This window comes from Mesoplodon bidens (genome assembly GCF_964165515.1).
Source record: "Mesoplodon bidens genome assembly, chromosome: 20".
In the NCBI taxonomy this organism is placed as follows: domain Eukaryota; kingdom Metazoa; phylum Chordata; class Mammalia; order Artiodactyla; family Ziphiidae; genus Mesoplodon; species Mesoplodon bidens.
Genome location: NC_138181.1, coordinates 4,591,720 through 4,604,582, shown reverse-complemented (window position 1 = coordinate 4,604,582; position 12,863 = coordinate 4,591,720).

The following is a 12,863-nucleotide window of genomic DNA, read 5'->3' as shown; positions in this document are numbered from 1 at the left end:
AACATAACGCTAACACCAACCCTACACCATACCCTAACCAGTGCACTAAACTTAACCCATACACCAAAATTATGCTATGCCCTCACACGTACTTTAACACTAACACGTTTCTGTACACTCATGTTCCATAAAACTTAAGTGTTCGCTAACCCTAACCCTAGCCCTAAAGTTAACCTTAATGCCAACCTACACTATACCCTAACCTCTACCCTAATCCTAACCCATACACTAACACTACACGTCCCCTAAGAGGTACCCTGACCGTAACACTTTTCCGTACACTCACCTGTACCGTAAACCATGCTGTTTGCTCTCCTTAACCCTAGACATAAACGTAAACCTAACCCCATCCCTAAACCTTACCCTAACGCGTACCCAATCGTAACCAGTGCACTAACACTAAACCGTGCCCTAACATGTACCCTTATCCTAACACATTTCTGGACCATCACCTGTAACCTAAACCTTACATTTCGCTAACCCTAACCATAGCCCTCAACCTAAACCTAAACACAACCCTACCCATTACCCTAACTCATACCGTAATCCTCACCAGTACACTAATATTAATCCGTGCCCTGAAACGTATCCTGACCCTAAAACTTTTCTGTACCCTCACCTGTAAGCTAAATGTTACCATTCACTAACCCGAAACATACACCTAAACCAAAACCTAACACCAACCCAACACTTTACCCTAAACCGTACCCTAATCCTAACACATACACAAACACTAATCCATGCCCTGACACTTTCCCTACCCCTAACTTTTTACCCTAGTCTCTCCAGTTCCCTAAATACTACCGTTCGCTAAACCTAACCCTAGCCCTGAAGCTAAACCTAACTACAACCCTACACCTTACCCTAACACCTACACTAATCTTAATGCGTACACTAACGCTAACCCGTTCCCGCACACTTACTTTGACACTAAAACATTTCCGTACCCTCACCTTTAACCTAAACCTTACTCGTTCGCTAACCCTAACCCTATCCCTATCACTAATCATAAAGCCAACCCTACCCATTAGCCTAACCCGTACCCTAATCCTAACCTGTAAACCCACACTAACCCCTGCCCTAACACGTACCCTGACCCTAACACATTTCCATAACCTCACATTTACCCTAAACCTTACCGTTCGCTAACCCTAACCCTAGCCCTAAACCTAGACCTAACACCAACCGTACACCTTACGCTAAACACTATGCTAATCGTAAGCCATACACTAACACTGACACGTGTTCTAGCACATACACTAACACTAACACTTTCCTTAATCATCACCTGTACCCTAAACCTGACATTTGGCTAACCCTAACCCTAGCCATAAAGCTAAACCTAACCACAACCCTACTCCTTACCCTAACCCGTACCCTAATCCCAACCCATACACTAACACTAACCCATGCCCTAACACGTACCCTGACCCTAACACTTTTCCATAACCTCACATGTACCCTAAACCTTACCGTTCGCTAACCCTAACCCTAGTCGTAAACCTAAACCTAACCGCAACCGTACACCTTACGCTAAACACTATGCTAATCCCAACCCATACACTAACACTAACCCATGCCCTAACACGTACCCTGACCCTAACACTTTTCCGAATCCTCTCCTGTACCATAAATCTTACCGTTCGCTAACCCTAACCCTAGCCCTGAACATAACGCTAACACAAACCCTACAGCATACCCTAACCCCTACACTAAACTTAACCCTTACAAAAAAATTAACCCATGCCCTCACATGTACTTTGACACTAACACATTTCCGTAACCTGCCGTGTACCGTAAACCATACCCGTTCACTAACTCTAACCCTAGCCCTAACCCTAAACATAACACCAACCTTACTTATTTCCCTAAACCGTCACCTAGTCCTAAAACACACAAACACTAATCCATGCCCTAACACGTACCCTACTCCTAACTCTCTACCATACTCTCTCCTGTACGCTAAATATTACCGTTCACTAACCCTAACCCTAGCCCTGAAGCTAAATCTAACTACATCCCTACACCTTACTCTAACATGTACACTATTCTTAATGCGAACACTAACACTAACCCATTCCCGTACACTTACTTTGACAGTAAAATATTTCCGTACACTCACCTGTAACCTAAACCTTACTCATTCGCTAACCCTAAACATAACCCTAACACTACACATAATGCCTACCCTACCCATTGGCCTACCCCTTACCATAATCCTAACCCGTACACTAACACTAATCCGTGCCTTAACACTTACCCTCACAATAACACTTTTCCATACCAACACCTAAACCCTAAAACTTATCATTCACTAAACCTAACCCTAGGTTTAAACCTAAACCTAAACCCAACCACAACCCTACACCTAACCCTAACATGTACCCTAATCCTAATCCTTAAACTAACACTAAACTGTGCCCTAAAACGAACCCTGACCTAACTAATTTCCATACCCTCACCTGTACTATAATGTTACCTATTAGCTTACCCTAACACTAGCCCTAAACCTAAACATAACCCCAAACCTACACCTTACCCTAACCCATACCCTAATCCTAAACCGTACACTAACACTAACCAGAGCCCTGAAACGTACCCTGACCCTAACACTTTTCCATACCCTCACCTGTACGCTAAACCTAATCGTTAGCTACCCCTAACTGTAGACTTAAACCTAACCCTAACACCAACCCTACACCTTATTCTAACCCGTACCCTATTTTTAACCCCTAGCCTAACACAAACCCATGCCATCACACGTAATTTGACAATAACACGTCTCCATACACACACATGTACCATAAGCCTTAACCATTCGCTAAGCCTACCCCTAACCCTAACGCGAACGCTAACCATTACCCTAACCCATACCCTAATCCTAACCATACATTAACAGTAAAACATTTCCTAACTCATAACCTGACCCAAACGCTTTTCCGTACCCTCACATGTACCCTAAAACTTACCCGTTCACTAGCCCTAAGCCTAGCCCCAAACCTAACCCTAACCCCAACCCCACACCTTACCCTAAACTGTATGCTAATCCTGACACGTACACTAACACTAACAGGTGTCCTAACACATACCCTGACCCTAAAAGTTTTCCATACCCTCACCTGTACCCTAATCCTTACTGGTTCGCTAACCTTAACACTAGCCCTAACACTAACCATAACGCCAACCCTACCAATTACCCTAAACCGTACCCTAATCCTAACCTGTAAACCCACACTAAACCCTGCACTAACACGTACACTGACCCTAACACTTTTCCGTAACCTCACATGTACCCTAAACCTTATCGTTCGCTAACCCTAACCCTAGCCCTAAACCTACACCAAACCCCAGCCATACACCTTACCCTAACTAGTATGCTAATCCTAAGCCATACACTAACACTGACACGTGTCCTAAGACGTACACTAACCCTAACACTTTTCTGTACCATCACCTGTACCCTAAACCTGGCATTTCGTTATCCCTAACCCTAGTTATAAAGCTAACCCTAAACCAAACCCTAAACCTTACCCAAACCGTATCCTAATCCTAACCAGTATACTACTACTAAGCCATGCCCTGACACGTACCCTGACCCTAACACTTTTCCGTACCCTCACCTGTACCCTTAACTTTACCCATTCGCTAACCCTAACCCTAGCCCTAGCCCTAGCCCTAACCCTAACCCCAACCCTACCCCTTTCCCTAACCCGTACCCTAATCCCAACCCATACCCTAACACTAACCCATGCCCTAATATGTACCCTGACCCTAACACTTTTCCGTATCCTCTACTGTACCCTAAATCGTACCGTTCGATAACCCTAACCCTAGCCCTGAACATAACGCTAACACCAACCCTACACATACCCTAACCCGTACACTAAACTTAACCCGTACAAAAAATCTAACCAATGCCCTCACATGTACTTTGACACTAACACGTTTCCGTACCCTCCCGTGTACCTTAAACCTTACCCGTTCGCTAACTCTAACCCTGGCCCTAACCCTAACCATAACACCAACCCTACCCATTTCCCTAACCCGTACCCTATTCCTTACCCGTACGCTAACACTAACCCGTGCCCTCACACATACCCTGACCCTAACACTTTTCCGTATCCTCTCCAGTACCCTAAATCTTACCATTCGCTAAACCTAGCCCTTTCCGTAAACATAACGCTAACAACAACCTTACAGCCTACCCTAACCCATACACAAATCTTAACACCTACACCAAAATTAAGCAATGCCCTCACATGTACTTTGGCACTAACACGTTTCCGTACCCTCCTGTGTACCGTAAACCTTACCTGTTCGCTCACACTAACCCTAGGTCTAAGCCTAACACTATCCACAACCCTACACAAAATCCTAACACGTACCGTAATCCTAATCCATACAATAACACTAACCTGTGCCCTATCACAAAGCCTGACCCTAACTCGTTTCCACATGCTTACCTGTACCCTAAATATTACCTATTCGCTAACCCTAACCCTAACCCTAACCCCAATGCTACACCTTACCCTAATCCGTACTGTAATCCTAACCCATACCCTAAAACTAATCCGTGCCCTGAGACGTACACAGACCGTAACACTTTTCTGTACCCTCACATGTACCCTAAACCTTACATTTCGCTAACCCTAACCCTAGCCCTAAAGCTAAATCTAACTCCAACCCTACACCTTACCCTAACACGTACACTAATCTTAACCCGTACACTAACCCTAACCCATTCCCGCAAATGTATTTTGACCCTAAAACATTTCCGATCCTTCCCCTGTAACCTAAACCTTACCCGGTCGCTAACCCTAACCCTGGCTCTAAACCTAACCCTAACGCCAACCCTACATCTTTCCCTAACCCATACCCTAATCCTAAACCGTACACTAACACTAACCAGAGCCCTGAAACGTACCCTGACCCTAACACTTTTCCATACCCTCACCTGTACGCTAAACCTAATCGTTAGCTAACCCTAACTGTAGACTTAAACCTAACCCTAACACCAACCCTACACCTTATTCTAACCCGTACCCTATTTTTAACCCCTAGCCTAACACTAACCCATGTCATCACACGTACTTTGACACTAACACGTCTCCCTACACTCACATGTACCATAAGACTTAACCATTCGCTAAGCCTACCCATAACCCTAACGCCAACGCTAACCATTACCCTAACCCATACCCTAATCCTAACCATACATTAACACTAACACATTTCCTAACTCATGACCTGACCCAAACGCTTTTCCGTACCCTCACATGTACCCTAAAACTTACCCGTTCACTAGCACTATGCCTAGCCCCAAACCTAACCCTAACCCCAACCCCACACCTTACCCTAATCTGTATGCTAATCCTGACATGTACTCTAACACTAACAGGTGTCCTAACACATACCGTGTCCCTAAAAGTTTTCCGTACCCTCACCTGTTCCCTAAACCTTACTGGTTCCCTAAAGTTAACCCTAGCCCTAAACATAATGCTAACACCAACCCTACACCATACCCTAACCAGTGCACTAAACTTAACCCATACACCAAAATTATGCTATGCCCTCACACGTACTTTAACACTAACACGTTTCTGTACACTCATGTTCCATAAAACTTAAGTGTTCGCTAACCCTAACCCTAGCCCTAAAGTTAACCTTAATGCCAACCTACACTATACCCTAACCTCTACCCTAATCCTAACCCATACACTAACACTACACGTCCCCTAAGAGGTACCCTGACCGTAACACTTTTCCGTACACTCACCTGTACCGTAAACCATGCTGTTTGCTCTCCTTAACCCTAGACATAAACGTAAACCTAACCCCATCCCTAAACCTTACCCTAACGCGTACCCAATCGTAACCAGTGCACTAACACTAAACCGTGCCCTAACATGTACCCTTATCCTAACACATTTCTGGACCATCACCTGTAACCTAAACCTTACATTTCGCTAACCCTAACCATAGCCCTCAACCTAAACCTAAACACAACCCTACCCATTACCCTAACTCATACCGTAATCCTCACCAGTACACTAATATTAATCCGTGCCCTGAAACGTATCCTGACCCTAAAACTTTTCTGTACCCTCACCTGTAAGCTAAACGTTACCATTCACTAACCCGAAACATACACCTAAACCAAAACCTAACACCAACCCAACACTTTACCCTAAACCGTACCCTAATCCTAACACATACACAAACACTAATCCATGCCCTGACACTTTCCCTACCCCTAACTTTTTATCCTAGTCTCTCCAGTTCCCTAAATATTACCGTTCGCTAAACCTAACCCTAGCCCTGAAGCTAAACCTAACTACAACCCTACTTCTTACCCTAACACCTACACTAATCTTAATGCGTACACTAACGCTAACCCGTTCCCGCACACTTACTTTGACACTAAAACATTTCCGTACCCTCACCTTTAACCTAAACCTTACTCGTTCGCTAACCCTAACCCTATCCCTATCACTAATCATAAAGCCAACCCTACCCATTAGCCTAACCCGTAACCTAATCATAACCCGTACACTAACACTGATCCGTGCCTTAACACTACCCCTGACCCTAACACTTTTCTATACCCACACCTGAACACTAAACCTTACCATTCACTAACCCTAACCCTAGGTCTAAACCAAACCCTAAACCCAACCGCAACAGTACACCTAAACCTAACATGTACCCTAATCCTAATCCTTAAACTAACACTAACTTGTGCCCTAAAAGGAACCCTGACCCTAACTCGTTTCCATACGCTCACCTGTACTCTAATGTTACCTATTCGCTTACCCTAACGCTAGACCTAAACATACACCTAACCCCAACCCTACACCTTACCCTAACCCATACCCTAATAATAACCCAAACACTAACACTAACTCGTGCCCTAACACCTACCCTAACCCTACATCTAACCCGAACCCTAACACTAAGACTAAACCTAAACTTTACCATTTGTTAACCATAAACATAGCCCCAAACCTAAACCTAATTACAACCCTACTCCTTACCCTAACACGTATACTAATCTTAACCCGTACAGTAACACTAACCCAATACCGCACACGTACTTTGACAATAAAACATTTCCGTATGCTCAGCTGTAATCTAAACCTTACCCGTTCACTAAACTTAACCCTAACCCTAACACTAACAATAACGCCAACCCTACCAATTTCCCTAACCCGTACCCTAATCCTAACCTGTAAACCCACACTAACCCCTGCCCTAACACGTACCCTGACCCTAACACTTTTCCATAACCTCACATTTACCCTAAACCTTACCGTTCGCTAACCCTAACCCTAGCCCTAAACCTAGACCTAACACCAACCGTACACCTTACGCTAAACACTATGCTAATCGTAAGCCATACACTAACACTGACACGTGTTCTAGCACATACACTAACACTAACACTTTCCTTAATCATCACCTGTACCCTAAACCTGACATTTGGCTAACCCTAAACCTAGCCATAAAGCTAACCCTAACCACAACCCTACTCCTTACCCTAACCCGTACCCTAATCCCAACCCATACACTAACACTAACCCATGCCCTAACACGTACCCTGACCCTAACACTTTTCCGTAACCTCACATGTACCCTAAACCTTACCGTTCGCTAACCCTAACCCTAGTCCTAAACCTAAACCTGACCGCAACCGTACACCTTACGCTAAACTCTATGCTAATCCCAACCCATACACTAACACTAACCCATGCCCTAACACGTACCCTGACCCTAACACTTTTCCGAATCCTCTCCTGTACCATAAATCTTACCGTTCGCTAACCCTAACCCTAGCCCTGAACATAACGCTAACACCAACCCTACAGCATACCCTAACCCCTACACTAAACTTAACCCTTACAAAAAAATTAACCCATGCCCTCACATGTACTTTGACACTAACACGTTTCCGTAACCTGCCGTGTACCGTAAACCATACCCGTTCACTAACTCTAACCCTAGCCCTAACCCTAACCATAACACCAACCCTAATCATTTCCCTAAACCGTCACCTAATCCTAAAACATACACAAACACTAATCCATGCCCTAACACGTACCCTACTCCTAACACTCTACCATACTCTCTCCTGTACGCTAAATATTACCGTTCACTAACCCTAACCCTAGCCCTGAAGCTAAATCTAACTACAACCCTACACCTTACTCTAACATGTACACTATTCTTAATGCGAACACTAACACTAACCCATTCCCGCACACTTACTTTGACAGTAAAATATTTCCGTACACTCACCTGTAACCTAAACCTTACTCATTCGCTAACCCTAAACATAACCCTAACACTACACATAATGCCAACCCTACCCATTGGCCTACCCCTTACCATAATCCTAACCCGTACACTAACACTAATCCGTGCCTTAACACTTACCCTCACAATAACACTTTTCCATACCAACACCTAAACCCTAAAACTTATCATTCACTAAACCTAACCCTAGGTTTAAACCTAAACCTAAACCCAACCCCAACCCTACACCTAACCCTAATATGTACCCTAATCCTAATCCTTAAACTAACACTAAACTGTGCCCTAAAACGAACCCTGACTTAACTAATTTCCATACCCTCACCTGTACTATAATGTTACCTATTAGCTTACCCTAAAACTAGCCCTAAACCTAAACATAACCCCAAACCTACACCTTACCCTAACCCATACCCTTATCCTAAACCGTACACTAACACTAACCAGAGCCCTGAAACGTACCCTGACCCTAACACTTTTCCATACCCTCACCTGTACGCTAAACCTAATCGTTAGCTACCCCTAACTGTAGACTTAAACCTAACCCTAACACAAACCCTACACCTTATTCTAACCCGTACCCTATTTTTAACCCCTAGCCTAACACAAACCCATGCCATCACACGTAATTTGACAATAACACGTCTCCATACACACACATGTACCATAAGCCTTAACCATTCGCTAAGCCTACCCCTAACCCTAGCGCGAACGCTAACCATTACCCTAACCCATACCCTAATCCTAACCATACATTAACACTAAAACATTTCCTAACTCATAACCTGACCCAAACGCTTTTCCGTACCCTCACATGTACCCTAAAACTTACCCGTTCACTAGCCCTAAGCCTAGCCCCAAACCTAACCCTAACCCCAACCCCACACCTTACCCTAAACTGTATGCTAATCCTGACACGTACACTAACACTAACAGCTGTCCTAACACATACCCTGACCCTAAAAGTTTTCCATACCCTCACCTGTACCCTAATCCTTACTGGTTCGCTAACCTTAACACTAGCCCTAACACTAACCATAACGCCAACCCTACCAATTACCCTAAACCGTACCCTAATCCTAACCTGTAAACCCACACTAAACCCTGCACTAACACGTACACTGACCCTAACACTTTTCCGTAACCTCACATGTACCCTAAACCTTATCGTTCGCTAACCCTAACCCTAGCCCTAAACCTACACCAAACCCCAGCCGTACACCTTACCCTAACTCATAACCTAATCATAACCTATACACTAACACAAACTCGTGCCCTAACACCTACCCTATCCCTAACTCTAACCCTAACCCTAACACTAACACTAACCCTAAACTTTACCATTAGTTAACCATAACCCTAACACCGAACCTAAACCTAACTACATCTCTACTCCTTACCCTTACACGTACCCTAATCTTAACCCGTACACTAACACTAACCCAATACCACACACGTACTCTGACAATAAAATATTTCCGTACGCTCAGCTGTAACATAAACCTTACCCATTCACTAAACCTTACCCTACACCTAACACTAACCATAACGCCAACCCTACCAATTACCCTAAACCGTACCCTAATCCTAACCTGTAAACCCACACTAAACCCTGCACTAACACGTACACTGACCCTAACACTTTTCCGTAACCTCACGTGTACCCTAAACCTTATCGTTCGCTAACCCTAACCCTAGTCCTAAACCTAGACCAAACCCAGCCGTACACCTTACCCTAACTAGTATGCTAATCCTAAGCCATACACTAACAATGACACGTGTCCTAAGACGTACACTAACCCTAACACTTTTCTGTACCATCACCTGTACCCTAAACCTGGCATTTCGTTATCCCTAACCCTAGTTATAAAGCTAACCCTAACCCAAACCCTAAACCTTACCCAAACCGTATCCTAATCCTAACAAGTATACTACTACTAAGCCATGCCCTGACACGTACCCTGACCCTAACACTTTTCCGTACCCTCACCTGTACCCTTAACTTTACCCATTCGCTAACCCTAACCCTAGCCCTAGCCCTAGCCCTAACCCTAACACCAACCCTACCCCTTACCCTAACCCGTACCCTAATCCCAACCCATACCCTAACACTAACCCATGCCCTAACATGTACCCTGACCCTAACACTTTTCCGTATCCTCTACTCTACCCTAAATCGTACCGTTCGCTAACCCTAACCCTAGCCCTGAACATAACGCTAACACCAACCCTACACATACCCTAACCCGTACAATAAACTTAACCCGAACAAAAAATCTAACCAATGCCCTCACATGTACTTTGACACTAACACGTTTCCGTACCCTCCCGTGTACCGTAAACCTTATCCGTTCGCTAACTCTAACCCTGGCCCTAACCCTAACCATAACACCAACCCTACACATTTCCCTAACCCGTACCCTATTCCTTACCCGTACGCTAACACTAACCCGTGCCCTCACACATACCCTGACCCTAACACTTTTCCGTATCCTCTCCAGTACCCTAAATCTTACCGTTCGCTAAACCTAGCCCTTTCCCTAAACATAACGCTAACAACAACCTTACAGCCTACCGTAACCCATACACAAATCTTAATACCTACACCAAAATTAAGCGATGCTCTCACATGTACTTTGACACTAACACGTTTCCGTACCCTCCTGTGTACCGTAAACCTTACCTGTTCGCTCACACTAACCCTAGGTCTAAGCCTAACACTATCCACAACCCTACACAAAATCCTAACCCGTACCCTAAACCTATTCCGTACAATAACACTAACCTGTGCCCTAACACCAAGGCTGACCCTAACTCGTTTCCGTATGCTTACCTGTACCCTAAATATTACCTATTCGCTAACCCTAACCCTAACCCTAACCCCAATGATACACCTTACCCTAATCAGTACTGTAATCCTAACCCATACCCTAAAACTAATCCGTGCCCTGACACGTACACGGACCGTAACACTTTTCTGTACCCTCACATGTACCCTAAACCTTACATTTCGCTAACCCTAACCCTAGCCCTAAAGCTAAATCTAACTCCAACCCTACTCCTTACCCTAACACGTACACTAATCTTAACACGTACACTAACACTAACCCATTCCCGCAAATGTATTTTGACCCTAAAACATTTCCGAACCGTCCCCTGTAACCTAAACCTTACCCGGTCGCTAACCCTAACCCTCGCTCTAAACCTCACCCTAACGCCAACCCTACATCTTACCCTAACCCATACCCTAATCCTAAACCGTACACTAACACTAACCAGAGCCCTGAAACGTACCCTGACCCTAACACTTTTCCATACCCTCACCTGTACGCTAAACCTAATCGTTAGCTAACCCTAAGTGAAGACTTAAACCTAACCCTAACACCAACCCTACACCTTATTCTAACCCGTACCCTATTTTTAACCCTTAGCCTAACACTAACCCATTCCATCACACGTACTTTGACACTAACACGTCTCCATACACTCACATGTACCATAAGCCTTAACCATTCACTAAGCCTACACCTAACCCTAACGCCAACCCTAACCATTACCCTAACCCATACCCTAATCCTAACCATACATTAACAATAAAACATTTCCTAACTCATAACCTGACCCAAACGCTTTTCCGTACCCTCACATGTACCCTAAAACTTACCCGTTCACTAGCCCTAAGCCTAGACCCAAACCTAACCCTAACCCCAACCCCACACCGTACCCTAAACTGAATGCTAATCCTGACATGTACACTAACACTAACAGGTGTCCTAACATATACCCTGACCCTAAAAGTTTTCCGTACCCTCACCTGTACCCTAAAACTTCCTGGTTCGCTAACCTTAACCCTAGCCCTAACACTAAACATAACGCCAACACTACCCGTTAGCCTACCCCGTACCCTAATCCTAACCCGTACACTAACACTAATCAGTGCCTTAACACTAACCCTGACTCTAACACTTTTCTATACCCACACCTGATCCCTAAACCTTACCATTCACTAACCCTAACCCTAGCTCTAAACCTAACCCTAAACCCAACCCCAACCCTACACCTAACCCTAACATGTACCCTAATCCTAATCCTTAAACTAACACTAACTTGTGCCCTAACAGGAACCCTGACCCTAACTCGTTTCCATACGCTCACCTGTACACTAATGTTACCTATTTGCTTACCCTAACGCTAGACCTAAACCTAAACCTAACCCCAAACCTACACCTTACCCTAACCCATACCCTAATCATAACCCAAACACTAACACTAACTCGTGCCCTAACACCTACACTAACCCTACCTCTAACCCGAACCCTAACACTAAGACTAACCCTAAACTTTACCATTTGTTAACCATAAACCTAGCCCCAAACCTAAACATAATTACAACCCTACTCCTTACCCTAACACGTACACTAATCTTAACCCGTACGTTAACACTAACCCAAAACCGCACACGTACTTTGACAATAAAACATTTCCGTACACTCAGCTGTAACCTAAACCTTACCGGTTCACTAAACTTAACCCTACCCATAACACTAAACATA